Consider the following 6,416-nt stretch of genomic DNA (forward strand, 5'->3'; position numbering starts at 1 on the left):
TTTTTAAAATAGATATGTCATATTTTATATCAAAATCTTTGTTTTTAAATGTAGATTTCAAATATAATAGTTTTATTTTGGTAACTTTAAAATAGTTACAATTTTACTTAAAAATAGTGTTTTTCACTTTAGTTTTATCTTATGTAAGCTGTCTTTAACAAAGACTTGTTAAAGTAACTTTATATCAAGCTTTACAGCCAAGCTACAATAAGTGACAATTAGCACTTAAACAAACAAGTCTTGATAAGCAGTCAGATTACTCCTTTCTTTTTCCATTCTTATCTAAATGCCTAAATATATGGTTAAACAAAAATAGTAACTTTTGCAGGAAATCATCCTAATGTTTCCTTCTTAGGACATTTTATACATTAATGTTTATTTGCATATGGTTTAACAGAGTTGAACAAAACTTCCAGCTTCAACTGTCCCTGGTATCATTCGAAAATTGGACATTGAAGAATTAAAACTGGATTTTTAATTTATAAAGTGTTAACTCTGTTATTCCAGGTATATATGTACTTTTACTATATTTCATAAGTCATTAAAGTTTATAAAATCTATTCTTAATATATTAATTGATATGATTTGTTTGGTACTATGTAATAGTAATATTATAATTATTTGAATTGTTAAAATGGTACCTCCTATGCAAAGTGAGTAATCTATAAAGCTAATTTCCCCATATTTGTTAATTAAAAGATCAAACTATTGTTAATTCAAAAATTGTATTCTTATAATGATTTATTTAATAATGTTGTAAAATGTTATTTATGTAATCATTCGAAAATTGGACGTTGAAGTAATAAACTGGATTTTTAATATATAATGTGTTAACTCTGTTATTCCAGGGTTTCGTCATAAAGGACTTAAACACAGTCTGTCCATGATTAATTAATAAAAAAAGGCCACTGTCGTGGGATCATAAAAAATACATTGCAGGCTGGGAACAGTGCAGTCATGGGTGTTTGATAATAATCAGTATATGGTACTACATGATAGAGTCTCAAGAAAAGGTATATTTTTAAATCTCTAAACTTAACTTTTCTACATCTGTCATAGAAAAAAATGCATTGAACATTTAAATATTGTCACAAATAGCGTGATTAATTTAATTTCTATACAAGGCAATTCTTAAATGTACAGTGGAATGAGACACTTGTTTTTTTTATATTTTTGCAAATTCAGTGTAAATAGTTAATACTATTGAAACACTTTGTGAGATAATAGGAAATACAATTGTTTTACATTAAAACATTATTTCCACATCTTTATAAATTAATTATGAATTTTATCAAAAATTCTTTAAAGGTGAATACAACCTCAACCCATTCTTCTAGGAAGGACAAACAAATGGAGTTGAAGCAGATTTCGTAAAGAAGTTGTTTAAATAATCAGAAACATTTGAAACAAATTTATGAGCTGAACAGTTTCTCTGTGACAGAGTCATCAACAATACAATAGTGAAAAATGAAGTGAACAATTCCAGAAAAAGCAGTACCTACAAAAACTCTTAGGATTTTAGGAATTAAACTTTTTGTGTAAAAATGAATGTAGGGTGTTGTATCCTGTATGTGGACTTAAATTTAGGTTACCATGTGTATAAAATTTTGCAAAAGAAAATAAAATGCGATTCATTCATATTTTTATCATAGCAACAATCCAGAAAAATGTGATAGAAATTTTAAGTGGAATTTGCACATTGAATTCTGCCTTGTTTCTGTGCGGAAAATGTCATAAAATATTTTTGTTTATTTGATGACATTTTGGAAAATACATAACACTTAAAATGGATGAGTAAAGATGATTTCTAATCACTTTACAAAGCATGAAATAATCAAAAAAAATATTGTTTTTTTTTGTTTTTGCAAGTAAGATTCAATTATGTTTGACATCTAGTGTTCACTGTGAATTATTTCAAAATATGTCTTACCTCTTATGTCACAGTGTATCATTTTCATTGTTTAAACTTATAAATCTGTGTATTAAAATATTTTTGAAAACTGAGTACACACATTATTCAGTTTATCAATTTAAATTATTGTTCACTTTTACTTATTTAGGTTAAAACATTTAAAGCATGTTCAACTGAATATTTTTAGCAAATTAAAATGGATTACCAGGTATAATTTTTAGCTCACCTGTCATTAAGTGACATGGTGAGCTTTTGTGATCGCTTTTTGTCCGGCATTGTCCATCCGTCCGTAAACTTTTACTTTAAACGACATCTCCTCATAAACAATTAACCCAGTTTCATCCAAACTTCACAGGAATGTTCCTTTGGTAGTCAACTTTAAAAATTGTTCAAAGAATTTAATTCCATACAGAACTCTGGTTGCCATGGCAACTGAAAGAAACAATATTGCATTTGTGAAAAATCGCATTAATACCACACTAAATAATTATGTAGGAACAGATTTTTTTTGTTTCTATACAATTGAAGATTGCCATAATGCATAGATCATTGACCTATCTAATTCTTATTATCAGATAAGTGGTATTCAAATAAAAGATCAGAGTAGGAATCAATCAATGCAATCGAGTCTAGTGAATTTGGTGGTGAAGGTCATATTTCACATGGCCAAAATTCAATGACTGTACATCAAAGGACAACACAGTAAGACACTTTGTCAAAATCTAGGCCAGCTGACATCAAAGTTCTTTACATCTTAACCTGTGCACATGGTTCAAACTTCATAGCTGCACATCAAAGGACATGAAAGTAGGTCCCATCATCAAAATATAGGCCACCTGATATCAAAGTTCAGTTTTGCAACTAAAACTGTGCACATAGTCCAAATTTCAAGGCTGTACATCCAAGGACAAGCAGGTAGGTCACTGTCCCCTTAGGTAAGGCAAAATTTTGACCAAGTGTTTAATTCAAACAATCTTGATACAGGTCAACCAAACAACGGTTTCATGTCAAATATCTAAGCTGTACATGTAGCTTTGTCAAATTCAGAAAACATTTGTTTTAGTTTCTGTTTTTACTATGTGTACATAATGAAAATCAATGCCCCCGGGCAGGGCCAATCTTGACACCAGGGGTAAAATTTAAACAACTTTGGTAGTGGACCTATATTGAATTTTGACACCAGGGCTATAATTTGATCTTGGAAAAGGTTCACTACAAAAGTCTTATGCAAAATATCTAACCCTCTAGCCTTTGACAATTCAGAGAAGATGGTTTTTTAAAGTTTTTACTATATACATATAAGGAAAACCTATGACCCTCGGGGCGGGGCTAATTTTGACACTGGAGGCACAATTTGAACAACTTTGGTAGTGTACCTCTAGATAATATCATTTACCAAATATCAAAGCTCTAAGCCTTGTACCTTCAAACAATAAGATTTTTAAATTTTTTACTATAAAATTATGTACATAGTGAAAATCAATGACCCCCGGAGCAGGGCCAATTTTGACCCCAGGGCTATAATTTGAACAATCTTGGTAGAGGTTCACTACACAATGTTTCATGCAAAATATCTAACCTCTAGCCTTTGTCAATTTCTAGAAGATGATTTTTTAAAGTTTTACTATATACATAAAACCTTCGACCCCCGGGGGATGGGGCGAATTCTGACGCTAGAGGCAAAATTTGAACAACTTTGGTAGAGAACCTACAGATGATAACATATAACAAATATCAAAGCTCAAAGCCTTGTACCTTCAGACAAGAAGATATTTAAACTTTTTACTATATGTACATATAGTGAAATCAATGACCCCCAGGGCGGAGCCACTTTTGACCCAAGGGCTATAATTTAAACTATTTTGGTAGAGGTTCACTACACAATGTTTCATGCAAAATATCTAACCTCTAGCCTTTAGAGGTTTACTTTTGTCGGCGTCCCCTTAAGCTTGTCCGGAGCATAAGTCAGTCATTATAAGTCGGATTGACTTCAAACTTGGTATGCATGCTTCTTATAATGACCCGAAGTGCAGTGCACAAGAACCAGTACTCTGCACTTCAAAATTTTTGAGTTATTGCCCTTTGTTAATTTTCATGCTTCATTTTTGCCATTTCTCCTAATGAAAAAAAGCTATGGACATGAAACTTCATAGGATGAGAGATCTCAGTAAGAAGAAATGCAGTGCACAAGAACTGGTACTGTGCATTTCTTATTTTGAGTTATTGCCCTTTGTTAATTGCATACTTTGTTTTGTCCGGGCCATTTCTCCTAAAGTATAAAAGCTATGGACATGAAACTTCATAGGATGATAGATCTCATTAGGAAGAAGTGCAGTGCACAATAACTGGTACTCTGCACTTCTTATTTTTGAAAAATTTCTGATAGACCCCTACAAGTGATAAGATACCAATGCCTCTCTATTTACCTCTTTTTTATATATCTTTACTTTATATTTATTTTTGCTATCTTTGCACATAATATTAATTATGAAAAGTAATGTCATTTTATATGTATCATTTTGTGAATTACAAAACTTACAGCCAATTGATACTCTTGTAACTATAAATGAACGTATGCACTTACCAGACAATGTCAATTATTATAAGTACAATTCACTTTTATCATACGATAAATTAACCTGTAATAACACTTTTGTACGTAAACATGCCCCTATTCTGTACGGAACAATTATTTTTATTTTTAGTTTTGGTCCAGTAAGTTATCCAATGACAAACTCTGAAATCTTTACTAACAGCCAATCGTATATTAGTAGTACAATTGACAGTTATGTGGAATTTCATTCTTAAATAGCGCTACTTTTCCCGTGTTTTCTCTTGAAAGTCGCACTCGATTCATGATAATAAATATTTAAAAATTAAGTAAAAAAAAATTAACCGAGATACATCAGCATTTATTTAATGTTAATTTAAAGTGAGCATTCCCCCGTCTCCAGCCACCCACGTGTTCCTAGGTAGCAATCAATTTTTCAAAACTTATATTTCATTGTTTTCTCTTTCTCTTTTTCTTATGATTTTGTAGCATTGTAATACTCATTTACCGGATACTGTATTATTTTGTGTTAATGTAAATTTCGTAATAACCTCATGTTGGTCCATATGATATCTTCTTGTACCTGTGTAAATAAAAGATATGTTCTTTTCTGTTCTGTACTGAAATAGTTTATATAAAAACTTGAGAAATTGTATAACATGAAATCGAGATTATCATTCTGAAAAAAGTCAAAACAGGTGATAGTGCATTTTTAGTGTTTAGTTTACCTGATTCTATCCCGTATCCGATTTGATTGTGATGCAAACAGAAATATTTTAAGTCACATAAATATATTTTAAATAATTAGATATATTTTCAAAATCTTGAGAAGTTAAGATGGGTTGTTGGGAAGTGACGTAACACACATTTTATCCAGATCCTCGTAACACATGTTAATTTTTATAATGCACGTCATGCCTTTTGTCACTTCACAAAATCAATAAACATTGATCGGTATATGTAAAAGTTACTTAAATGACGATTTTAATAATTGTACGTGATTAACTATGTCATGGTACTTAATTAAACGTCCCAGTTGATTAAACAACTGATCGCGTGCCAATCTCACTTATCGCCTGCCCTATCCAATTATTTAAAGGAAATACCCAATTGTGTAATAGTATGTAACACAGGGGTAATAAAATTTTATCTTAACACCCTGTTGTTTCATTTTATTCAAATTACTGATGAAAAAGTCGTCTAATGATCCGTAAAATAGACGACATGTGTATTTTTTTTCCCATTGAATTATTAGTCCCGCATATTTTCGTAAATTTGTTATATATATTCATTCACGTTTACAGTACTTACCGCTTTAACCCATTACGCAATATACACGCCTTTTAACGCCTTTTTCACCCCCACCCCCCTTTTGTTGTCTCAAATGGTGAAAAAATGCCTTATTCAGGCCCCAACACTTGATGTGCCCCCTTCTGTTTGGGGGGTTTGAAGGGGGCTGAGTCCCCCTCATCGCCAAGAAAATTTTGGACTTGTGAGAGGCTTTAAATGACCCCAGATTGATCATAAGGTAACGTGTAACCAACGCTGAAAAGCATTTGACTCTATCTCAATCCATTGAGAAGTTGCAGCACTTTGAAATCAATTTTGATGGAAAATATCAACGCAAAATAGTGATTTTTGGCAATTTTGAGATGTCCCCTCGTTGCCCTGGTAACAGAAAATTTAAGCCTGAGCATGTTGTTGCAAGGGCAATGGTCAAGTCAACATTTGTTCCAAGTTTGATTAGTGTTGAAGCAGTTTTTATAGTATTTTAGCAATTTGAACTTGTAACGGGAGACTTTTCAATGAAACAATGAAAACAGCCATTTTTCACAAAATGCTCGTGAAGTAATGGGTTAAGTCATCCCAAAGTTAATGTTTTCGGGCGGGTGACATAACATGAAATCGCGTCTATTAAAGCCTTAAAGTATCATAAACTATAGTCATCGTTAT

This window comes from Ruditapes philippinarum, unplaced genomic scaffold (assembly GCF_026571515.1).
Source record: "Ruditapes philippinarum isolate M1 unplaced genomic scaffold, ASM2657151v2 ctg3978_1_1_1_1, whole genome shotgun sequence".
In the NCBI taxonomy this organism is placed as follows: Eukaryota; Metazoa; Mollusca; class Bivalvia; order Venerida; family Veneridae; genus Ruditapes; species Ruditapes philippinarum.